This window comes from Anolis sagrei, chromosome 4 (assembly GCF_037176765.1).
Source record: "Anolis sagrei isolate rAnoSag1 chromosome 4, rAnoSag1.mat, whole genome shotgun sequence".
In the NCBI taxonomy this organism is placed as follows: Eukaryota; Metazoa; Chordata; class Lepidosauria; order Squamata; family Dactyloidae; genus Anolis; species Anolis sagrei.
In genome coordinates, this window is record NC_090024.1 from 154,410,960 (window position 1) to 154,437,557 (window position 26,598).

Below are 26,598 nucleotides of genomic sequence, written 5' to 3' on the forward strand. Positions count from 1 at the left end.
AGCCTGCATTTTCCACATTTTTCGACTCTGTTATCCAACCGCAACGCATTCTTGACAGCTTCAGATGTTGTTAAATATAGACTTCAGTTTTTGTTCCCAGGGCAGGAAATTCTTTGGAATTCCTGGTGGGGTGTATTTCTTTTCTCTCCAGCCCCCCCTTTCTTTTCTTTTTTTCTTTTTCTTTCTTTACACAATCTGCCTATTATGGTTTAGGAGGAAAAGCACTGGAGGAAACAATTGTGGCTTGCTGATTTGTTAGTTTTGAAAGAATAACAACATACTCCCTTGTTAAGAGAAGCTGCCTAAGGAACCCACAAAGTTGTGTACACTCATCCTAAGGGGGGTCCTTGATGGAGAATCTTTGATTTGCTGTTCTTTTAGACTTAGTAAAGGAGGACCTTTGGAATATATATATATATATATATATATATATATATATATATATGACCCTATAACAGAGTAGTGGGGGAAGCAAGGAGGAGGGAAGGAGGGAGGAGATGTGAGAGGGAAAGGCAACATGATCAACCTGGCTGTCTACCATTGCCATACGCTTAGTGTCTTATATGTGCTTCTAGCTTCCAGAGGTTGGCCATTTCGGGGAGGGGAGTGAACCCCTCACCAGCCCCACTGCTCTTTTGGAGGAGGAGAAGAAACCTAGACGGTCTGCCGCCTGCTTCTTTCCCAGCGAGACATTTCATAGGGACTGGGAACAGGTTTCCAGGTAAGTGTCACTCCTGGATCCTAATGGGATGTGGGTGTGGAGAGGGGAGATGTGAGTGTGGGTCAAAGGGGGTAAACATTGTGGCAATCATTCTTTAAGGAAGAATAAGCAGCTTTGTTGAATCTTACAGGAGTTATAGAAAGTCTGCCCCCCACACTTTATTATTATTATTATTATTATTATTATTATTATTATTATTTTAGGAGAAAGGGGTCGAGTGTCTTTGCTGCCAGTGAGGTCAGAGTTGTATAATAGAGCCTGTGTCCTCCAGCGGTCTGCACACTTCTGCAGCCAGGTTTCCACAAATATACGGTTTTGTCTTACTTTTCAAACATGGGGAGGGGTGTTAGGTGTTCCTCCTGGCTGGCTTGGACTACTCTGCACAGCCCCAAAATCCCTCAATGAAGGATTCAGGGATAAAAGCTCATCTTTGGTGGACTCCTCTCAGTCCACTCTTGAAACTAGGATGTGGAACAATGGCTTCAAACTACAGGAAAGGAGATACCACCTGAACATGAGGAAGAACTTCCTGACTGTGAGAGCTGTTCAGCAGTGGAACTCTCTGCTCCGGAGTGTGGTTTAGGCTCCTTCTTTGGAGGCTTTGAAACAGAGTCTGGATGGCCAGGGGTGCTTTGAATGCGATTTTCCTGCTTCTTGGCAGGGGGTTGGACTGGATGGTCCATGAGGTCTCTTCCAAATCTGATTCTTTGAGTTCCTTCCCTCGCCATCCTTCCCAAACAGGCATAAAGAAAACACAGCATCTGTTAATCTGTTGTTGCCAAAAGGAAGCAACTGCATCACCCATAAATCTTCCCCTGTCTCCCCAAATGCATGTTTGCTGAAAAGGAAGAGCTGTTGTCATTCTCTCTCTCTATTTGGTAGGTTTTACACCTTGTTGCTTTTTAAGGCATGTGAGCTGTTTTGGGCCTCAATCAAAAGAGAAAAGCAAGATGATGAGGATGGTTTGGTCTCCTCCTTGTCAAAAAACCAGATATTGGCAGGCTCCAATACCAAGGAGGCGCAGTGGGTTAATCTGCTGAGCTGCTGAACTTGCTAACCAAAAGATTGCAGGTTCGAATCCGGGGAGCGCTGTGAGCTCCCACTGTTAGTCCCAGCTTCTGCCAACCTAGCAGTTTGAAAACATGCAAAAGTGAGTAGATCAGCAGGCTTGGGTCCTGCCTATTTACATGACTGCCCTGGTGGCGCAGTGGGTTAAACCTCTGAGTTGCTGAACTTGCTCATCGAAAGGTCGCAGCTTCAAATCCGGGGAGTACCGTGAGCTCCCGCTGTTAGCCACAGCTTCTGTCAACCTAGCAGTTTGAAAACATGCAAATGTGAGTAGATAAATAGGTACCCCTCCAGTGGGAAGGTAAGGGCGCTCCATGCCATCATGCTGGCCACATGACCTTGGAGGTGTCTATGGACAACACTGGCTCTTCAGGATAGAAATGGAGATGAGCACTACCCCCAGGCTTAATGTCAAGGGGAAACCTTTACCTTACCAATAGCAAGGCTTATTGTAGTCTTACCCCTAAAAGCCAGTGTGATGTAGTAGTTTGAGTGTTAGACTAAGACTCTATTGCAGGCAGGGCAAGCTTGGACCCTCCAGGTGTTTTGGACTCCAACTCCCATCACTCCTAACAGCCTCAGCCGCTTAAGCGGCGGAGGGGGAAAAGGAAGGGGCCTGAGTCTGTTAGGAGTGATGGGAGTTGGAGTCCAAACACATGGAGGGCCCAAGATTGTCCATGCCTGTGATTGAGGCTCCTTCTGTGTGATGCTGGGAGTTGGAGTTGTGCTTCTTCAGCGCCAAGAGGGGAGTGCTGCCCCCTGCAGGCCGGGCCGGGAACAGCGACAGCCTTGGCTTTGCTTGGAAGAGAGGAGAGGGAAAGAGGCCGCGGCGGCTGCCAGGGAGATTTCCGGCTCCCGCACGACACTCTCCAGGCTTCCAGGAACGGCCCATATTTGGAGAAAGAAAGGCCTCGCGGGGCTCGTCATCCGCCCAGGGACCGGCTATGTCGCTGGCCCCGCCCCTTTTTAGCCAGAAAGGCCTTTTGGGGACCCTGTAATGCAGTTCCAACACTGCAGGTCTACGCAATGTAAGAGTTGGTTGGTGGGCAGGAAAAGAGATTTAAAGATGGGCTCAAAGCTCTGGCATAGACACTGAGAACTGGGAAGCCCTGGCCCTTGAGCGCTCCATTTGGAGGTCAGCTGTGACCAGCAGTACTGCAGAATTTGAAGAGGCACGAATGGAGGGCAAAAGAGGAAGGTGTGTCAAGCCAGCCCCAGCCGGGACTGCCTTCCACCTGGAAACCAATGCCCTCACTGCGTGAGAAGATGCAGATCAAGAATAGGGCTCCACAGACACCTACGGACCCACCGCCAGGACACTGATCCTGGAAAACTATCCTACTTGGACAACGAGGGATTGCCAAAGTAAGAGTTTTGTCAATCCCTCCTGTGCCTTTAGGATATTTAGGCACCCAGAGGGATATCTTTGGTGTGTCTGCCTTCAAGTCACCTGTTGATTTTGGCTTTTTTTTTTTTACGGTGCATCCATTCTATGGAAGTTCTAGTTTGCTAGGGTCTCAGCATTCTTCAGCAGAGAAGGCAAATATCTTGCAAAACTACAAATCCCAGGATACCGTAGCATTGAACCATGGCGATTAAATTGGTTCCAAACTTCATCAGTTCTGCAGCATCGGTCTAAAATGTTCAGAGATTTGCCAGAAAAATACCTAGCAAAACTACAAATCCCAGGATACCATAGCATTGAACCATGGCGATTAAATTGGTTCCAAACTGCGGGGTAGGCCTAAAATGTTCAGAGATTTACCAGCAAAATACCTTGCAAAACTACAAATCCCAGGATACAATAGCATTGAGCCATGGCGATTCAATTAGTGTCAAACTGCATCCATTCTATGGCATCGGCCTAAAATGTTCAGAGATTTACCAGCAAAATAATTTGCAAAACTACAAATCTCAGGATAACATAGCATTGAACCATGGCGATTAAACTGGTGTCAAACTGCATCCGTTCTTCGGGGTAGGCCTAAAATGTTCAGAGATTTGCCAGCAACCACAGTAGAGCCTCCAGCACCCATCTTTCTATGGGGGTCTCCCATTCAAGTACTCACCAAGGCTGATGCCACTTACCCTCCAAGATCAGATGGGGTCTGATACATTTAGATCACAACTGGATCTCTTTATGCATCGATTCTACATCCATGGATTCAACCATCCCACTTTGAAAATATTTTTTAAAAACCAAAAAGTAAACTTTAGAGTTGCCATTTTGTTTAATATAGAATGTATATGTAGCTATGTACATGGGACTTTTGCACCCACAGATTTTGGTATCCATGGAGTGGGGGAGGGCAGGAACCCAAAGCTACAAGATCCAAGAGACAGCTGTGTTTATTTTGTCCTAATCCTCATTACAGAGTGGGAAATAGCTCTGCCACTCTTTGAGAAAAGAGTAAATGGAATTATTATTATTATTATTATTATTATTACCCGTCTCTCCTTATGGCTCAAGGCAGGTTACAACACAATTACAAAAGAAGAACATTGCAAAAATCCAATACATATACATATTTCGTTAAAAGATACACATTAAAACTGCATTTTTATAAAATACATATTAAAGTACACAAAGCAAGACATCAAACAAAGGACATGAGTTTAAGATTCATAGTTAAAAACTCTGCAAGAAGAGATGAGTCTTTGGATGTGTTGTCGAAGGCTTTCAGGGCTGGAATCACTGGGTTGCTGTGAGTTTTCCAGGCTGTATGGCCATGTTCCAGATGCACTATCTCCTGATGTTTGCCCACATCTATGGCAGGCATCCTCAGAGGTTGTGAGGTCTGTTGGAAACTAGGCACATGATGTTTATATACCTGTGGAATGTCCAGGGTGGGAGAAAGAACTCTTGTCTGCTTGAGGCAAGTGGGAATATTCCAATTGGCCATCTCAATTAGCATTGAATGGCCTTGCAACTTCCAAGACTGGCTGCCTGCTGCCTGGAAGAATCCTTTGTGTGTGTGTCTGTGTGTGTGTGTGTGGGGGGGGGGGGTGTTAGCTGGCCCTGATTGTTTCATGTCTGGAATTTCCCTGTTTTTTGGGGGGTGGGGTGGGTGTTGCTCTTTATTTACTGTCCTGATTATAGAGTTGGAGTCCAAAACATTTGGAGGGCCAAAGTTTGCCCATGCCTGATCTAGCAGGACACAGAGTACCAATCTCGGTGTGAAAACGTATCCAGAATGAATGAGGGTGGGGGTCATTTTCAAAAACTGTTGACAAACCATCCGTATATTTTGTCATTTCTATCCCCATATTCCAGTTACTCCTTCACATACATTTCTTTCCTCTTCTTTCAGTTTCACTTTTTGCAACTCCTTTTTGTGTTTACACTTTGTGCTTACCTTACAATGGGCCTCTCCCATTGCTATTGCCAGGCCACTGGTTCCCGCAGCCTTAAATCATCCATCCAATAGCAAAACAGCCTTACTGCTGTGACTCATTTTGGAAGTGAAAAGCTGGGAAGTTGAGGTAGAGGGGGCAGTTAAACAAGGAAATGCATAGGGAAGACAACAGAATTGAACCGTGACCTTGGTGATGAATGTTGAAGTGGTTTCAGGTTTTCACTTCCTTAACAGGCACAGAGTTAAGACTGTGTTCTGTTCAAGATCATACACAGAAACCTGTGCAGCAACTGTATATAGACCAGTGCATCTCAAGTTTCTTCACTGGTGCCGATCCCTGGGACATATCAGTCCCTGTCAAGTTTCTGGAAAAGGAAGGACTTATGCCCAGCAGGCACAAATCACCACCAGTTTCCACATCAGCTACCCTGGGAAGCACTGCTGCATGCAAATCTGTTAGGAGTAAAGTGCTTCATAACCTTACTTACTTACTTAGGCGATTCCTCGTTGACCAAGTAGGATAGTCTTCCATGATCAGTATTCTTGTCGGTTCGTAGTTGGCTGTGGAGCACTATTCTTGATCTGAATCTTCTCCCACAGTGAGGGCATTGGTTTCCAGGTGGAAGGCAGTCCCTGTCAGGGTTGGCTTGATGTGCCTTCCTCTTGGCACGTTTCTCTCTTTCACCCTCCATTCGTGCTTCTTCAAATTCTGCAGCACTGCTGCTCACAGCTGACCTCCAGCTGGAGCGGTCAAGGGCCAGGGCTTCCCAGTTCTCTATGCCAGAGTTTTTAAGGTTGGCTTTGAGCCCATCTTTAAATCTCTTTTCCTGTCCACCAAAATTTTGTTTTCCGTTCTTGAGTTCGGAGTAGAGCAACTGCTTTGGGAGATGGTGGTCGGGCATCCGGACAACGTGGCCGGTCCAGCGGAGTTGATGGCGAAGGACCATCGCTTCAATGCTGGTGGTCTTTGCTTCTTCCAGCACGCTGACGTTTGTCCACTTGTCTTCCCAAGAGATTTGCAGGATTTTCCGGAGGCAGCGCTGATAGAATCGTTCCAGGAGCTGCATGTGATGTCTGTAGACAGTCCACGTTTTGCAGGCCTATAGCAGGGTTGGGGGGACAATAGCTTTATAAACAAGCACCTTGGTATCCCTACAGATGTCCCGGTCCTCAAACACTCTCTGCTTCATTTGGAAAAATGCTACACTCGCAGAGCTCATACAGTGTTGTATTTTGGTGTCGATGTTGACTTTGGTGGAGAGGTGGCTGCCAAGGTAGTGGAAATTATCAACATTTTCTAATGTTACACTATTAAGCTTAATGGCTTCATAACCATGGTTAGTGTGTATGTATGTCTGTCCATATGTTCTGACCTATGCACATGTCGTGGGTAGTATCTGTATTGAATAAATAATTCACTTTGGCATCACTTTAACTGCAATGACTCAATGTTATGGAATGTGGGGATGTATAGTTTCATGAGGCACCGGCATTCTTTGCAAGAGAAGCTGAAGACCTTGTAAAACTTAAATTCTCAGGATTCCAAATAATTGTGCCATGACAGTTAAATTGTTATCAAACTGAATTTATACTATAGCATAGGTAAAAATAAAGATTTCCCCTTGGCTTTAAGTATAGTCGAGTCTGACTCTAGGGGGTGGTGCTCAATTCAATTTCTAAGTCCGTAGACACCTCCTAGGTCACGTGGCCAGCATGACTGCATGTCACCTTCCCGTCGAAGCGGTACCTATTGATCTACTCATATTTGCATGTTTTCGAATTGCTAGGTTGGCAGAAGCTGGGGCTAACAATGGGACCTCACCCCATCCTGTGGATTCAAACCGGTGACCTTCCAGTCAGCAAATTCTGCAGCTTAGTGGTTTAACCCGCTGCGCAGCCACGACCCCTCATAGTGTAGATACACCCCTGATTAACTGATAGCATCCTAAAAATAAATAAATATTATGTGCTTTTACTGCATCTGACTGGATCACAGCACTTTTGCCTCCCACTTGGAGTTTGCTGCCCCTACCTTATAAAAACCTGCTCCAGTGGTTTAGGAAATACTTTAAAACAAATTTGCCAGTTTAGAAGAAAACTGCCTCCTAATTTTTTTTCAACTTACCTACTAATGGGGAAAGCCAGTGTGGTGTTATAATTTGAATGTATGGCTACAATTCTGGGTTTGATTCCTGCTCAGCCATGGAAACCCATTGGATGATCTTTGACAAGTCGCACCCTCTCAGCCCAAGAAACCCCATAATAGGTTTGCCTTAGGGTTGGCAAGTTAGAAACAATTTGAAGATACACAGCAAGTTACAATGGGGAAAAATCTGCTCGTACTCAAAATCCTCTTGTCTTTTGATAGGTTCAGATGTCACATTCATACAAAAGTCAATCTGCAGAGATTTTGTCAGTAGTACTTTCCATGCTGTTTCTGGATGGTGGAGAATAGATGGTATGTTTCAAGTGTTGCTTCTCTCCTTTAAACGGTAGCTGACTGTTGTCACTAACCTCTGAGCTTTTTAATAATGAGGGACTACATCATGATGGACAGGGCCAAAACAATTATTAAATGCCACTTATTGAAAGGCTTGCTAGCTGCTTAAATTGCAAGACCTGGCAAGAATGCTGGCTGTTTGTTTCTGTCTTCTGGGCCTCTTCTAGAATTAGGTATCAAAGGGAACACCACTAGACCATAATATGTTGATGGGATCACTGAGCAATTATATTTGGTATGGGCATTCACATTTGCTGCATAGCTTGACTGTCTGAGTCAAAACACCTAATGTGCTCTTACAGGCATGCTCTAGTAAGTGAAGCTCGCACTGTGCTCTTAGCTGCCAGAAAAATAAATGCCCCCTCCCTCAAACCACAGTTTCATGGCCGTCTCCCGAAAAACATGAGAGCTCTCTCGGTATAATATTCGGGTTCATGTAGAGCCACCATTTGCTCTGTGCTGGTATTCTGACCACCTCTGTGAGGTCAACCTCACTCCCAGATTCTGGCCATCCACTCTACATGTCTCATTTTTAGACAGACTTAGTAATTAATTTGTTTTTGGACTACTGATGATGACACTTTTCAGCTTTCAGTTTGTCCTCACATGAAAAGCTTGCTCTCTTCTGAATTGACCAGATGCAGGAGCATGTTGTACTATGCATACATTCCATATTTTAGGTCTGTATTTCACTCTTGGTCATTTTTTTTTACATTTATATCAATCGCCTGGCCAAGGAATGAGCTTCAGACAGAGCTTAGAGGAGTTACCTTTTGGGGTTAGAAAATTCCCTAGTCACAATTCCCCCAGTCAGCATGGTCCATAGCCACACTGGAGGCTTGGTCTGGATTTTTTATATATCCAAAAAGTTAGTTTTTGCAATCTCTGAAATAAGACTCTTGTATTCTTAGGGCCCCATTGGTGGCACAGTGGGTTAAACTGCTCGGCTGCAGAACTTGCTGACCGAAAGGTTGGCAGTTCAAATCCGGGGAGCAGGGTGAGCTCCTGCTGTGAGATCCAGCTTTTGCCAATCTAGTAGTTTGAAAACATGCAAATGTGAGTAGATACTGGCCACATGACCTAGGAGGTGTCTATGGGCAACGCTGGCTTGGAAATGGAGATGAGCACCACCCCCCAGAGTTGGACACAACTAGACAATTTCAGGGGAAACTTTTACCTTTACCTTTGTTCTTAGGCTGCCCCTGTTCAACAACAAGTAAAGGGAAAGGATTTTTGATTTCTGTTTCAATTTCTTTTGGTTGTTGCTGATACAGTTCTGTTAAGCACACTGGATAGCCCACTTTGTATATGCCACACTTTAGTGATGGTTGCACATTACAGCATGGGTTGAAGCTGTTGAACACACAATAATCTTGTTGTAATGTTATGTGCATATGAGTACTACACATTCTAGAGAACCAATGTAGCATTGGAAGATGACTCTGGAGACCAGGGTTCAACTCCCAAGTTGGCCATGGAAACCCACTGGGAGACCTTGGGTGAATCAGCCCCAGAAAACCCCATGAATTGCAAAAAGATCATCTTAAGGTTTTCATAAATTGGAAATGACTTAAAGGCACATTACACCAACAAAGTGCACATTATCAAGATAATTTAAGAGATTTAACACCTCTCATCTCACTAATGAGCCCTTTTGTCTTTTTTATGCCCAAATCTAATATGCATGATTGAGAATTTGATCTTGCCTGAATCAGAAGGCCACTACAATCTTCTGCAGGCCTTTTGTATCACTCTGCAATCCCTTAAGAGTACTCTTGAAAAAGCACAGGGGAATATGATGGGAGGGAATGGGAAAGTGCCATAGGTGTAAGTAGATTTCCATCACTGCTTCTTTGGATCTAAACCGGACATAGGCAAATGATGGCTCTCCAGGTGTTTTGGACTTCAACTCCTACAGGCTGTTAGGAATTGTGGGAATTGAAGTCCAAAACACCTGGAAGGCTGAAGTTTGCCTATGCCTGATCTAAACCATTGTTTGCAATCTAAGATTATTAATTGCTTGGTGCAGTGTGATGTTGACAAACATTAGAATGTACAGTAGAGTCTCGCTTATCCGACATAAACGGGCTGGCGGATGTCAGATAAACAAAAATGTTGGATAATATGGAGTCTCCTACTGCTGCCCATCCAACGCGGCACTAGACATACTAGAATACTAACAGCAGGGACTCAAAGGTTTAAGACAAGGCAACACCTCGGGGTTAGAGCGGCACAGCAAGAAGTGCTCGGATGCGTAAGAGGAGCATGGAAATCACAGAAGAAAGGAGGGAGGACACTTCCTCTACAGGTCCTGCCTCTTTTCCCCCTTTTCTCCCTCCTCCTCATATTGCCATTTTCACTTATTGGGAATGGAGAGAGAGTTGGGGAGTACTACTTTAATTGAAGGGGAAATGCTGCAGGAAAGGGGGGCGTCGGATAAGAGCATCAGATAAGACAGAATGTCGGATAAGCGAAGGTCGGATAAGTAAAACTCTACTGTATGTAATTGATTCTTATCCAAATTTATGACTTGCAGAAAATGTCTATAGTGCAGTCATATGCGTAAGTGCTTGTGGGACCTAATATTGCAGACCTAGATTTTATAGAACAGACAAAAAAGCAGGAAATGTACCTATGTATATGTATTTTTAAATTTTAATTTGCTACAGAACTTTCAGCAATAATAATAATAATAATAATAATAATAATAATAATATTTTTGCATTTCTTGATAATGGCAAACCTGTGACAGAGACTGCTTGCAATTTATTCTTTGAACAATATTTGTTTTGTCAGCTAAAATTCTCTTTTGGATACATTTATTCCCAAATTTAGTACAAATATGTATTATATTCAAATACGTTCACCTCTTACCATTTATATAACTCATACATTAATAATTTTTCTACGTGACCCAAAATAATGTTAGGCATTTAGAGAACAAAGAGGGAAAAAAGGTGCTGTCCTTTCTCCAAGGAGCTTAGAATCTAATTTTACACATGACGGAACAACAAGGCCATGACAAACAATAAGAGAGATGGGATAAAAAAGGACAAAAGATCCAGCACGCTAGGTAAGCTTCAGTCATCCATTCAAAGAGGGAAATATCACCATGTAACTTAGGTGACTGCCTGCTCATCAAAGAACTCGCCAAAAAAACTCAAAACAAAAGAATAAAACCAAGAAATAACCTAACAATATATTAGTCAGAACTAAGAATTAGTGAACACCCTTCATGCTGAAATAAATCTGTTTGAATTCTAGGTTTCACCATGCCGTCTGAATAACTCCAGTGGCAATTACACATTTTGCCTAGTAAAGTAGTAATTGGTGCCATGGAGATGCCTTTTTCTTCTTCTACTTTGAACTGTCTGCCCTTACTTAGGCGATCCCTCGTAGTCTGAGGATGATGGTCCTTTAAGTGTAATATCCTGGCGGTGGGTCCGTAGGTGACTGTGTAGCCCTATTCTTGACCTGCATCTTCTCCCACAGTGAGGACATAGGTTTCCAGGTGGAAGGCAATCCCGGTCGGGGTTGGCTTGACATGCCTTCCTCTTGGCACATTTCTCTCTTTGGCCCACCATTCGTGCCTCTTCAAATTCTGCAGCACTGCTGGTCATAGCTGACCTCCAACTGAAATGCTTAAAGGCCAGGGCTTCCCAGTTCTCAGTGTCTATGCCAGAGTTTTTAAGATTGGCTTTGAGCAGGTCTTTAAATCTCTTTTCCTGTCCTCCAACATTCCGTTTTCCATTCTTGAGTTCGGAGTAGAGCAACTGCTTTGGGAGACAGTGGTCGGGCATCCGGACAACGTGACCGGTCCAGTGGAGTTGATGGTGGAGGACCATCACTTCAGTGCTGGTGGTCTTTGCTTCTTCCAGCATGCTGATATTTGTCCGCTTGTCTTCCCAAGAGATTTGCAGGATTTTTTGGAGGCAGCGCTGATGGAATCGTTCCAGGAGTTGCATGTGACGTCTGTAGACTGTCCACGTCTCACAGGCATACAGCAGGAATGTCCAGGGTGGGAGAATGAACTCTTGTCTGTTAGAAGTAGGTGTGAATATTTCAGTTGGCCACCTTGGAACAGATACATGACAAGATTTTGGAATGTCCTGCTTCAGCTCCTCGTCCTTTACACCTTACGAGATCCTGGATGAGGCCCTGGCTGGTCCTAGACACATGAGTCCTGGTGTTGGAGGTGAGGATACAAAAAATAAACTACTGTAGACCCTGTTTCTGTTACGTATACCACATCTGTCCCTATGATAGATAGCAAACCAACTTCAGTAGCAAGTAGTGCTATTATCATGAGCTCTGGCAACATACCACAAGAAGGACTGTGTATTTCTACTTTACAGTGAAACACCCACTGAGAGAAACTTGGAAGGCACAGTGGAAATGTTCACACCCCTTCAGACACACCTCTTACAAAAGCCATTGTCAACCAAGCAAGCATATGTCCCCATGGCTTTCTGAAATGCCTCCACATATATAAGTGACATCATGCCCATTCATTTGGCTCCTGTTGACATATTGGCCAAACCTCAGAGTGGGTGCAGAAGAAACTTGTTCATAATGCCTGCTTGTGTACTCACTGCTTGAGTGACTGAATTCTATTTGTAAGAACAAAGGATAGGCTAGTTGAGGTGACATTTATGTCAGTGACAGGAATTCACATTGCTTCATCAGAAACTACAGGGCGTGAGCTCATTTCTCCCAAGAGACATGAGCCTTTACATCCAAAAGCAGTATGTTTGTATCACCTGGTTTGTTGTACGTTTTCTGGGCTGTATGGCCATGTTCCAGAAGCATTCTCTCCTGATGTTTCACCTTCATCTATGGCAGGCACCCTCAGAGGTTGTTAGGTCTGTTGGAAACTAGGGAAATGTGGTTTATATATTTGTGAAATGTCTAGGATGGGAGAAAGAATGTCTAGGGTTGCTCTCCCTACATTTCGTTTAAACCCCTCCTACTAGATACATCCTACCTCTGTTCATGCCGAGCGTTTATTTTTAAAATTTTAACTATTACATCTGTCCCGGCCATAGGTTTTTAAATCTTTTTGTGTTATTGTCTATATGTGAGTTATATTAATTGTATTGTTTATTTGCTTATTGCTTGTTGTTTTTACTGATGTGTTGTTGGGCTTGGCCTCACGTAAGCTGCTCCGAGTCCCTTGGGGAGATGGTTGCGGGGTATAAATAAAGTTATTATTATTATTATTATTATTATTATTATTATTATAGAACTTTTGCCTGTTTGAGGTAGGTGTGAATGTTTCAATTGGCCACCTTGATTAGCATTTAATGGCCTAGCAGTTTCAAGGTCTGGCTTCTTATTGCTTTGTTGGGAGGTAATTAGCTGGTCCAGATTGTTTCTCGTCTGGAATTCTCCTGTTTTTGAGTGTTGTTCTTTGTTTACTGTTATGATTTTAGAGTTTTTAAAATACTGCTAGCCAGATTTTGTTCATGTTCATGGTGTCCTCCTTTTTGTTGAAATTGCCCACATGCTTGGCCATGAAAGCCTTTGACAACTCAACATGTCTTTAAACATTTGCTGTTTTTGTGCCTTATTAATTAAAAAGTCACCTTACATAGTATTCTAAATTCAGCTTCATTATGATTAGTGGCTGAATTATACACTCATCTTAAATGGATTAAAAAGACAAATGCCTGGTTCCTTTGCTCATAGAATCCTTTAATTACGAGTCTCCCCCAAAGTCCTGACTTTTTTTAAAGATTGAGTGTTCACACTTTGCCACTTATTTCTTAGTCCCACTGAGCTTAATAGCACTTTCCCTGAAGTATGGTTTCCAAAGATTTTGCACTCAATCATCTGTGGTTTGTCCTTTTGCAGAATTCAGATGCACTTATTTATGAAAGTTGTTCACATTTCCATGGTCAGACATTGCGTTTATGCTACTCCCAAAAATTGCTTTCTATCCCAAGGCACCCAAAAACGGTTTTAGATTGAACTCATCTACTCTCTTGCTAATATCTGTAGGTGATACATCTTTCTGTTGGCATATATATTGGGCATTAGAAGTGTTCCAACACTCATCTGAATTTCATACCTATCTGGTGTGCAGTAGTTCCTGATTCCTGTCCTCTGGAGTGATGGCATTAAATTCAGTTCTATCAAATATAAGGAGGACAATTTCATGCAGCAATGTATATTTATATCAAAACTTATTATGAACTTACTCATATTTACTCCAGGTAATGAACACCTGTATTTATTCAGTGTGCTTTTTTTTATATGGGCAATGGGGCCACAGGTGATTTTGTTAGAGATACTAATGTTGCTGGGATTTTGCTTTTTGTCTTCTTGAGATTATTATATTCTACAATGGAAGAGGCTTTTTGTCTTTTCCTCTATCATGAACCCTTGTTATCTTCTGGGGTTTGGTTGGAAAAGAAATTATAATTCTGGGAAAAGTGGAAAGAAATAGGAAAGAAAGATCAGATTACAGATTGCGTCAATAAAGGAAGCCACAGCCCTGAGTTTGCAGACCTGAGCCGTGCTGTCATTCACTATAAGTCAAAGTTGACTTGATGGCATGTGACAACAATAAAATTGTTTGAGTCTAATGTGTCTCATGGTAGTTCTCTCCCTTGGAAGCCTTTTAGCCCAGGAAAGGCCTCTACCCTACACTCTCTTCACTTATGTGAAGTAGGAAAATGTCTACCAATATAAGCACAATCGATAAACACTTTTCTTCCACTTAAAGACTGATACAATTAATAATTATTATATTATACTTTATTTGTATTCCACCCTATCTTCCCATGGGGACTCAGGGCAGATTCGAGCATGTACAGACACAAAATCAAACATTCAATGCCTAAAAACAATTAAACACAGATACGCAGTAAAGGTCAATGCCTTCCCTTCTGGGAGGTGCTCATCTCCATTTCTAAGATGAAGAGCCTGTGCTGTCTGTAGACACCTCCTAGGTCATGTGGTTGGCATGACTGCATGGAGCGCCGTTTACCTTCCCGCTGAAGCGGTACCTATTGATCTACTCACATTTGCATGTTTTCATACTGCTAGGTTGGTAGAAGCTGGGGCTAACAGAGGGCACTCACCCCGTCGAACTGCCGATTCGAAATGCCAACCAGTCAGCAAGTTCAGCAGCTCAGTGGTTTAACCCATTGCATCACCATGGCCCTGACATATTGTGACATAAGTATTTGGTGATGCCCCCCTGCCTTTGGAACAACCTCCCCAGAGAGAGAAGACAAGCCCCGTCACTATCTTCCTTCCACAGGGACCTGAAAAGCTGGTGGTTCCAGCAGGCCTTTGAAAATTATTAGCCCCAGGCCCTACCTTAGCTATCAGATAGGACCCTACTCTAGACCCTATGCTACTTCATTGCACTAACCCTGAAAATCCGGTGGTTCCAGTGGGTCTTTGAAAATGATTAGCCCCAGGCTCTACCTTGACCATCTGCAAGGACCCTGCTCTGCACTTTACCCAATTCATGGCCCTATGTTACTATGTTGCTGCACTAACCCTGGCCCAGCCTTCTCATAGCTGTCTAGACCCACTTTGAAACTTTGGCCATTGGTAGTTCAAATGCTGCCCGATGGAATAATATGTGGTACTTGCTTTTAAATCTGTGTGGTTATTTCAACAGTATATGTTTCTGTTTTATAATGGTTATTTTGTATGATTTTGTGTTGGTAATTGAATGCTTTGCTGGAAACCTCCTTGAGTCCCCTCGGGGAGACAGAGCGGTATACAAAATAAAATGTATTATTCTACATGGACTGGATCAAGGCTGTCATGAACTTCTGTGCCTCTGGTTCTCATCAGTCCCAGCCAGCCTTTCCAAGTGTGATAAATAATGGGACTTGCAGCTTCTCAACTGCTGTTGGTCTCTAGGTTCCTCAGCCCTGAACCATAATAAATACGAAAAACCCATTTGTACTTTTGGAATGTAATGTGAAGAATCCTATCCTCGCCGTACATGGCATCAATGTTCTTGAAGATAAGGCCTTTATGCAGAAGAGTGGGTTACTTGCTTTGTGATGGGACCCTCATCTTTTAAGGACACTTGTGTTCTCAGGAAGGAACGCAAAGACCCGTGAGAAGGAGAAGTGTAAGTAGACACGATGTCATCCTTTCCTCCAGATAGAGACTTGCCGACAGCCAAGAAATCATGTATGTGCTTTAAGAGCAATTGTTGACGCAGGCTTTCTCTTCAGGAATGCACAAGCAGTGGCCCACCCCACTGTTATAGACAGCTATGAATGAAACAGATGGCAATGTCTGGGGCTAACTCACCTCTTAGCATGACTGGTTTCCAAATTTTCATGATATTTCATACCTGAGGGAGGTTTCTGGCTCAGCTAAATAGGGTGGAATGATTGGATCGGCATGGGGTGTGAGAGAGGGAGATTTCATAATACTTGGTATAAATCTGGTGCTGGACGAAAGGGGTTGGTGAGGGTTTCAGTGAGCTTTTTTTGTGGTGGTATTTCACAACATTTGCAGTATGAACATGCAGGCAGCTTATGTCAACTTTGGAAGTGTCTGAAAGTTAGATGAAAAGCAATTAGCTGAAATTATAGTTCCAGGCCCCATGCGTCAAATAGTCATAGCCATAGTTGCAGTCTTTAAAAAATAATTATCTTAAAGTTCCTTTGGTACAACTAATATAGTCGTTGTTTTGTTACTTTTAAGAAATCCAAGTAGTACTAGGCATGGTACAAAATGCAATTTCCTTTCATTTGCTTCATTGTCGCATCAAGGCCCACAACATTGTATTAGACATTGCACCAGGAGTATAGCTATACCCTACTGAAGGGTATTGTATCCCTTCAGTTGAGGATTTAGAAATAGTATTTAGGCATTCAGAAAAAAAGAGACAAAGTTACCAATGCAATGCAGCATATGCCAAAGATAAGAGGTCTAGGTGTGGACGATCTGGAATATCTTGCTCTCTGCAATGTCAGAAATTTGGGGACTAATGGAAAACTTCATTTAAGAGGTTGACATGTCATTTGGATGAGTAATGTCCTCATTTTTTCTGAATTGTACAAAGCAGCACTTGAACCATGTGATACTCTTCCTCCACCATATAGCAAGTTCATACCTCTAAAACAAAACAAAAAAATCACAACTATCTATACACATAATAAAAATGAAAATATGTTTGTGTGTATCTGGGATGTCCACTTACACAAACAACCTCCTGCCTCCACAAACAGCTATAGCTCCCACTACTCAGGAGATACCAAAGGCCCTCCCTCCAATGACATTGCAGGTTATAGTGAGCACCATGAACATGTACAAGAGCCCTGCCAATGTCCTCCACAAACACCATACTGTCCACCATCCAAGTGAAGGTTTCATATAGGGACGATTTCATCCTAGATTTTATGTGTTTCCTTCACCACAGGCATATCAGTGTTTCTTACCTTCTCCATTGGTTTGAAATTTGCATGGCCTCACCCACTGCCTCTCCATTAAACATTTCCTATAGTTTGCTATGGCACACAGCAAACAGAGGAATTGGTCAGCAACTGAACATATTAGAGAGGTTTACGGAGAATTCACCATGATTTATAGGAGTTGTAGGTACTGGGATGTATAGTTCACCTGCAGTCTAAGAACATTCTGAACTCCACCAACGATGGACCTGGAACTAAGTTGACATACAGAACCCCCATGACCAAGAAAACATATTGGCATTATTTGGAGGGATTTATAGGAGTTGCAGTTCACCTACATCCCCAGCACACCATGAATGCAGTATGATATATCTGGACCAAACTTGGCATGCATACCAAAAATGCACAAATTTGAATACTGCTGGGTTTTGAGAGGAATTGGCCTGGACATTTTGAAGTTTTAGGTACTGGGATTTATGGTTCACCTGCAATCAATAATCACTCTAAACTCCACCAAAGATGGAATTGGACCAACTTTGGCACACAGAGCCTCCATGACCATCAAAAAATACTGGAGGTCTTTGGGGAAAATTCAACTTGATTTGGGGGAGTTGTAATTCACCTATGTCCAGAGGGCATTGTGAACCCAAATACAGATGGATCTGGACTAAACTTGGCACACGTACCTTAACTGCCGAAATTTGATTACTGGAGGGCTTTGGGGAGGAACTGACCTTCCTTTCTGGGCGTTGTAGTTCACTCACAACCAGAGAAATTGTGACCTCCACTGATGATGGACCTGGACCAAACTTGGCACACAGAAGCCCCATGACTAACTCAACCAACTGGAGGGGTTTGTGGGGACTGACTCACCATAGTGAGAGTTGCAGTTTACCCTACTGTCAGAGAACACACTGAACCCCACAGATGATGCATCTAGAGCAAACTTGCCCAACATAACAAACTTTAAGTAATGATAGAGTTTCTTGAGGTTAATCTGGCGTGATGTGAGTTGTAGTTCACCAACAGCCTTATGCATTTTGTACAATTAAAAATTGACTTTTTCAAATAACCTAGGCAATGCTGGGTACCCAAGCTAGTAATATAATATAACTGCACCTTCACCATTAGGGAAATTAATTAATAAAATTAACTATTCATTTGTAGCTAGCTCTGTTGCTGGGGGTTGAGTAGGCGGTGTAGCAACATGTGAATCAGCTAGTATTTCAAAAGAGTGAAGATCATGTCTCATACATTCCAAGAAAAAAATACACATTTCTATTCTCTCTGTTTTGTTAGCTCTAATTAAACTTTCATTTATGGTGGGTCATCCACTGAATTGCACTGCTGTATAATGATTGTTAACAGTACAATCCTATTTCTTCAGAACTAAGCTCTATGGAGTTTTCTTGGTAAACTGGCATGGGATTGCAGTATGCCATGGCTCAATTCTATGGTGTTCTGGTGAGGCACCAGCACTCTTTGGCTTCTTGTTGTTGTTAATTCATTCAGTCGTTTCCAACTCTTCGTGACTTCATGGACCAGTCCACGCCACAGCTCCCTTTCGGTCATCACCACCCTCAGTTCCTTCAAGGTCAAGCCAGTCACTTCAAGGATACCATCCATCCATCTTGCCCTTGGTCGGCCCCTCTTCCCTTTTCCTTCCATTTTCCCCAGCATCATTGTCTTCTCTAAGCTTTCCTTTCTTCTCATAATGTGGCCAAAGTACTTCATCTTGGCCTCTACTATTCTTCCCTCCAATGACCATATTTCTTGAAGTATGGACTGGTTGGATCTTCTCACGATCCAAGGCATTCTCAGAACTTTCTTCCAGCACCACATTTTAAAAGCATCTATCTTCCTTCGCTCAGCCTTCCCTGTGGTCCAGTTCTCACATCCGTAGGTGACTATGAGGAATACCATTGCTTTAACTATGCAGATCTTTGTTGCCAGTGTGATGTCTCTACCCTTCACTATTTTATCAAGATTGGTCATTGCTCTCCTCCCAAGAAGTAAGCATCTCCTGATTTCCTTGCTGAAGTCTGCATTCGCAGTAATCTTTGCACCTAGAAATACAAAGTCTGTCATGGCCTCCACGTTTTCTCCTTCTATTTCCCAGTTGTCAATCATTTTATTGCCATAATCTTGGTTGTTTTTTGTTGTTGTTGTTTTTGGAAGGATATGTAACCACATTTACAATGAAGAAGATTAGAGTAATGGTTTAATCCAAGTTTGACAGTCTTATCTTAAATTACAGTTTTAGGCAAATATTCAAAAACAAGTATCCTACTGATGCCTCAATTAATGTAATTGTACTGGTATCCTTTTTTATTATTATTATTTTGAAATTTACCAGTAGCTGCTGCATTTCCCACCCTCGGCTTATATTTGAGTCAATACGTTTTCCCAGTTTTTTGTGGTAAAATTAGGTGCCTCGGCTTATGTTTGGGTTGGCTTATACTCGAATATATATGGCTATTCCTAATGGAATTGAAAATGAATGGTTTGTTCATATGGCTCAACATAGCTGCCTCCATTTTTGGACTAAAGTTTGAAACAAAGCCCTGGTGACCACTGTGAGTGTCTGCATTTCAAAACATAGCACTAGACCATTGGCAATACCATGATGGTTCCCCTTTGATGATGTTCTGGTCACATCTGGGTTCCTAAGTCATACTATAAAAGTACAGATGGCTCTTTGGGTCCACAAAAAGAGTCTCAATGCCATGTATATGGGCGTATTGTCTAGACATAGAGAGCCACAGACAGGAAGTATAGCAAGACTGTGGTAGAAATGTCCATAGATACATATGCCACCACAGTGAGTGACAGAAAGAAACAGAACCACGTCCACTGGTACATACAGATTTGTATTGAAACAGTTTTAATGCAATATGCATAGCAGATGAGGTATATAGAATTGTGTTACCCCGTTACAGATGTCAAGCATTGTCTTCTGAGTAATGTGAATAGTTAAGTTCATTTATTTCATATAGTGCGAGGGACTAAGATTCTGAATTTGAAGTGCCCACATTGTACCCGAGTATTCAATTATCCAGGATCCTGATGAATATCTCTTCCAGAAAACATATGAGTCTGTAGGGTATAAAAGTCAAACTATGAATGAATTGAATCAAAGCTATTTGCCTCCAAAGCAGCTGAATTTTATTTGCCGTTACACTTTTGACCCGCCTTTCTGCTTTGCTACTTAACTTCCAAAGCTATCTTTCTATCTAGCCAGCTCTTTATTATTATTGCTGTGAGGAGATCACTTTGTTTCTGACCCAGCAGCGGTTTCCCATTCAGACACACACTGTGTTAAAATTCGGCATCTACAAGGCACATACAGTTTGTTCCAGGAATGTTAAGAACCAACTTTGCTTTTCCAGAACAACTTGAAAGACTCACTGTTTGCATATTCAGAATGTTTCTGATGCAAAATTCAAGAACACAGGAATGACCCTAGACTTCAATATGCTGTTCACAAGCTCTGCTAGTAACACTTTTTCAATGCATACCTTGAAAACTCTGAATGGGCAATGTACAAATTGACTTGTCCACATTTATGCTGACTTTCCCCAGCTTAACAGCAAAGGCAGACAGTCTGTTTATAGTCAGCTCCATGCGCTCGCACAATGCTGTACTGTTCCGCTTGTGGGCTCCGAGGGGAATGTTTTAAAAATATAAAATGGCTCCATTGACTGTTTCTTCTTCTTTAAGTCAGGAAAAATGTTGCTGTTAATATTAGCTGGTGGAAAAGCTTCCTTTTAAGAAAAACAACAGCTCAGTCCTATATTTGAGGCTTGGCGTGTTGACTTAAGTCAAGGGACAAGAAATGATGCTAGATTTGGTGCCATAGCATTCACAGCGAGTGGACTGAGGACGCAGGAAGAGGAAATAAGGAGCCTCCACTACCTTATATGTCCTGTTTATGAGACAGTCAATATACTAACCCTTTAAAATTAGCACAGAAGAAAGATAACCTCCAAATATTGCTCCTACTTACCCACCACCACCAGAATCACAGAATAGAAAAGGAAGGAGCCATTATAATCTATATAAGTAAAAATGTAATGTTCGTTTGTGGGATTAATGTAACTCAAAAACCGCTGGACAAATTGACACCAAATTTGGACGCAAGACACATATCAGGCCAATGAGTGACCATCACTCATAAAAACACTGAAAACACAGTGGAAGGGACTTAAAGGGCCAAAAAAAGCAAAAGGATGCTACAACGCAAGTGCAACACCCCCCCCCCCCCCCGGCAAACAAAACACACAATAGCATATCCACACTCTCTTACAGACTACAGCTCCCAGCATCGCCTAGACCAGGCCCTTTAGGAGAGGAGGATGATCCAAATGCACTGCTTCCAAGAAGCAAGCTTTCTTCTCCTTGGATTTCTTTGATGCTCTCAATTCCTGCATATTTCCAATTTTCTATTCCTGGACTGCAACTCCCAGCAATCCTCCAGATAGATTGATTAGATAGAGATAGGTAGGTAGGTAGGTAGGTAGGTAGGTAGGTAGGTAGATCGATCAGGAGGACTGCTGGGAGTTGCAGTCCAGGAATAGGTAGAGAAGGAAGAAAGGGGAGAAAGAGGAAGGGAAAGAAAATGGGGGAAGGAAGGGAAAAGGAAGAGAAGGAAGGAAAGCAGAAGAGAAGGAAATGAAAAAAGGGAAGGAAGGAAGGAAGGAAGGAAGGAAGGAAGGAAGGAAGGAAGGAGAGAAAGAAAGGAGAGAAAGAGGAAGGTTGGCCACAGCAACGCATGGCGGGTACAGCTAGTCTATATAAATAAAAATGTAATGTTCTTTTGTGGGATTAACATAACTCAAAAACCACTGGATGAATTGACACCAAATTTGGACACAATACACCTATTAGGCCAATGAGTGACCATCACTCATAAAACACTGAAAAACATAGCAAAAGAGACTTAAAATCCAAAAAAACAAAAATTAAATTACAAAGCATGTGCAAAACCACACATATATACGCAAACACACGTATACAAATATGCACAAATATATATACACAAATATATACACACACAAAACACATAAATACAGACTGGGCCACAGCAACTGGGCCACAGCAACGCGTGGTAGGGGACAGCTAGTAATAAATAATAATAATAAACTTAATTTTAATGTATTGTCGAAGGCTTTCATGGCTGGAATCACTGCGTTGTTATGAGTTTTCCGGGCTGTATGGCCATGTTCCAGAAGCATTCTTTCCTGACGTTTCACCTGCATCTATGGCAGGCATCCTCAGAGGTTGTAAGGTCTCTCAGAGGACCTCACAACCTCTGAGGATGCCTGCCATAGATGCGGGAGAAGCGTCAGAAGAGAATGTGTCTGGAACATGGCCATATAGCCCGGAAAACTCACATAAACTTTATTTATACCCCACCACCATCTCCCCAAAGGGACTTGGGGAGGCTCACCAAAGCACTCTATTGTGCTGCATATAAAATAAACAATACATAAAATTATAGCAACAATCACAACAAACACGCATAACATCACATAATAATAAAATTGTTAAATTACCTGTGGCTAAAACTTGCTGTCATCAATTAAGGAACTAAAGTGCCAGAGTGAATAATCAGTTCTTACATGCACCCATTTCAGTCTACTCAAGGTCAAAGGCCCGTTTAAAAAGCCATATTTTTAGGCTAGATCAAAAGGATTGGAGAGTAGGGGCTAACCTAATCTCTCTAGGGAGGGCATTCCAGAGCCACCACCAAGAAGGTCATCTCTCTCATCCCCATCAAACATACTTGAGACAGTGGTGAGACCGAGAGGACTTTCCCGGCAGATCTCGGAGCCTGTGCCAGTTCATAGAAAGAGATGTGGTCTTGAAGATAGGTTGGACCCAAAGTATATAGGGCTTTATAGGTGATAACCAGCACTTTGAATTGGGCTGAAAACTTGTCAGAAGCCACTGCAGCTGCTTTAATAGGGGCATGGTATGCTCCCTATAGCTACCCCAAGTTAGTAATCTGGCTGCCGACCTTTGCACTAACTGCAGTTTCTGAGCCAATTCCAATTATAACTATGGCTGACCTTCAACTGTCCCTGGAAAGCCCTGTTTGCTTCCTTACTCTGCTGCCACAGAGGGGAGGAGTACCATATCCAATTGAGGGAATAATAGCACGTTCTTGGTCTGTTCATTTTAAATGGCTGTATATCTAAAAGTCCTATTGCTTGAACTAATGTCAAACTATATATATTTTAAAAATCCAGAGTCATTTAAAACAGGCTTCCTCATTCTGGCAGCTTCCAGGTGGTGTCAGACAGTCTAACCCCAGTTAGTTCAAGCCAGAATGGCTTATGGTCAGTGGCAATGGGAATAGTGGTCCAAAACATTTGGAAGTCATCAGATTGAGGAAGTCACCAGATTCGTTGAAAGCATAAAGTTCTTTCTTGGCAAGATGAGTGTGAAAGTTGGGACCTTCTTGAAATGTTACGTATATGAGTGAGGAGATGTCTTTGGACTGGTTCACTTACAACAGCTGTTCCATGAATGTCATTTGAACTGGCCCTGACTATGACTTCAGCAGATGAGTAACACATTTTTAAGTCTTCATTCATCACGTCCTGCTTCTGGGTTGCAATTAGCACTCAAATGAATTCAAAGGACATTCTCTCTCACCTTCAGTTTGTTCATAAACCACTTTCCCTTGTCAACCATGTGGAAAGTGCCTCATGACAACATGATTATGTTTTATATAATACTAGCTTGGGTACCTGGCAGTGCCCGGGTTATTTGAAAAAGCCATTGTTTGTTTTGGGAAGTTTGGTAATATCAGTTTGGTAATTTGTAGCTCTATTTCTTAGAATAAAGCCAGTTTTTGATTTGATTTTTTATGAATGCTCCCATCAGAAAATGCATAATGACGTGGGTGAGCCACAATTCTCAAATTTGTGGGTCAATCCTCCCCAAACCAGGCCTGTATGCACAGTTGGCCATGTTGCATCTGTGTGCCAAGTTTGGTCCAGATCCAATGATGGCTGGGTTCAGTGTTCCCTGGATGCAGGTGAACTACAACTCCTATAAATCACAGTGAATTCTTCCCAAACCTCTTGTTCAATTGCTGATCAATTCTTGTTTGCTGTGTGTCATAGGAAAGGGTAGGAAAGGGTTAAGAGAGAGGCAGTGGGCGGGATCATGCAAATTCCACAATGCAAAGAGTAAGGAACTTGGGATGTCTTTTCTGGAGGAAAAACAGAACATCTAGGATGAAATTGTCCCCAAATGAAAGCATTCCTTGGGTGGTGGGCAGTATGGTGTTTGGAGAGGACATTGGCAGGCGTTGAGCTACATGTTCATGGCGCCCGCTGTAATCTGCAATGTCCTTGGAGGGAGGACCTTTGGACCTTTCAGCACTGTGTGTTATACTCTTTGTAAAGGTGGGAGGCTATCTGTGTAAGTGGACACCTCTGCCACATACACACTTATTATGTGTATAGGTAGATAGCAACAATTGAAAAGAATTCACTTGCAATTGCAAGATGTAAAGAAATATAGGTAGCCCTACAGATAATACAGTAGGACTTCTGTATCCATGAAGGATACATATCTGAAGTTACGGCGGAAACAGGAAATTGTGGGTTATAGTGAAGCTCAGTGAAATGAACAACTGCTGCTGAAGTTCCTAGAAAGTCACACTGGAGAACCTAGTAAATTCCTAGAGAGACATCCTCTCTTAAGAATTTTCTAGGTCCCCTAAGGAGACTATAATAAGTTCAAGGGGAAGTTGGTTAGGGTTGTATGCACAGATATCGGTCCCATGAGCAGGGGTGTCATATTGTTATTGCTGGATCAAAACATCCATGAATAAATATGCACCAATATTAAACCATGTCCTACTAATCTAGTGTTATTTTTTAAGGAAGTATATAATTGCATATTTTATCTCGGTGGAAGAAAGTATTACCTCCAGCAACAACTCTGAGCAAGGCCCACTCTAATGACCCATGTGCAAATCCAGTAAGAGAAGCAACTGCCTTCCATGACTGGAGTAGTCAAGGGCCTCTTCTACCCAGGCAACCTGGAATCAGGCCAGGCAGCTCACTTTCATGGGACGGCATGACAAGCCAAGGAACAGTGGGAACTCTGGCTTGACATGCACAAGCAATGTGAGAGTGCACACTTCTCTGTTGTGTCTGCTTGCAGGAGATTTGCTCTTTGGTTTATTTATTATACTATCCAAAAACAGTGAGCACAATTTCTACTCCTTCTTAGCCCCCCCCATCAGTTCTCATTTACATAACAACAACAACAACAACAACAACATTTATTTATATCCCACCACCATCTCCTGAAAGGTACTTGGGGCGGCTTACAAGGCAGTCCAAGTGCAGCATAACAAAAACGGTACGTGAGTATAAAACAATATCACATAAAATTATTTTTAAAACCCACTATTAATACATATAAAAATAAAATTACATTATTTTAAAATCACAGACCATCTGTAGTTAAAGTTAGCTGCCATCAATTCACAACTAAAGTGTCAACCTCATATGGGCCCATTTCAGCCTACTCGAGATAAAAAGCCAAAGTAGCAGATATGGTCAACATTTTCTTCTTTCCCACCCAATGGCACTGGAGTGTTAATCTTGATTTGCTCCATAATATTTCTGTGTAGTAGAACTACATACAGAGGGAGTTCAAACATGTTTTTAATTATAACCAAAGTTGCCAAATGCAGGGCTAGGTGATCTTTTTCATGTCCGTCAGTGCTAACAGCTACTCTCCAGTTGTTGGAGGTCTGACTTTAGGTGATAGTGGCAAAGATTATTTATTTATTTATTTACCATATTTATATACCGCCCCTATCAGCCCAGAGGCAACTCGGAGCAGTTAACAATTGGCAACGATTTGATGCCTCAACAATTAAAAATCTTATTAGTCATAAAACACATCGGATAGTGTATAACCTTTTGCTAACTTGAGAAACAAGGTAACCGTGCTACTGTATTCATTAAAAAAAAGGGGGGGGGGGAATGTGAAATCTCCCTTCAGGAAGATAGAACTGAAAATAAATAAATAAATAAATACATACATACATACATACATACATGCATAAAATGAGATGCAGACATTGTGCTGGATAGCAGCGTGAGGTTAGAAACTGGGCCCAAACCTAAAAACTGCATGTGTTTTATTTCCAGTAATCTTTAATACTGGCAATTTTCTATCCCATGAATCTCTTACTCTTTTTGGTAGCGTCAGGGACAGCTGGCATAATGACAAGAGATCTAAAAAATGAATGCTTTGTCAGTCTCCGTCTGGATGTTACCATTATTTTAATGCTAATGTGGTTTCTCCTCAGTCTTTTTCCCATCTGAATATAAGCAACTAAAGCCTCCTGATATTTATGGGATTTTACTAGATTAGCTTTTTAAAAAAGAAAACCTTTAAAGCAAAGAGGGAGTTCATTCAGCAGTGGGGGTTTGCTCAAAGTGCCACCCCAGATAAAATATTACAGGATTCAAGTAAGTATAAACAAGACCCATGCCTATGAAATGGTTTCTTATGTGAATT

At 42.3% G+C, this 26,598-nt stretch overlaps 1 protein-coding gene across 4 annotated transcripts in view; it reads left to right on the plus strand.

Moving 5' to 3' along the window:
• The first annotated feature begins 220 nt into the window (after positions 1-220).
• Positions 221-26,598, plus strand: part of DDAH1 (dimethylarginine dimethylaminohydrolase 1) — a 180,613-nt gene continuing 154,235 nt past the window's right edge. For 2 of the 4 annotated variants that reach the window (XM_067467786.1, XM_060773859.2), the window contains exon 1: positions 221-721. The gene's annotated coding sequence lies outside the window, so the exon portion shown is untranslated. Of the gene's footprint in view, positions 722-15,564; positions 15,747-26,598 lie in introns of those variants that run through there. The other 2 variants (XM_067467788.1, XM_060773860.2) reach the window with 2 other exon arrangements.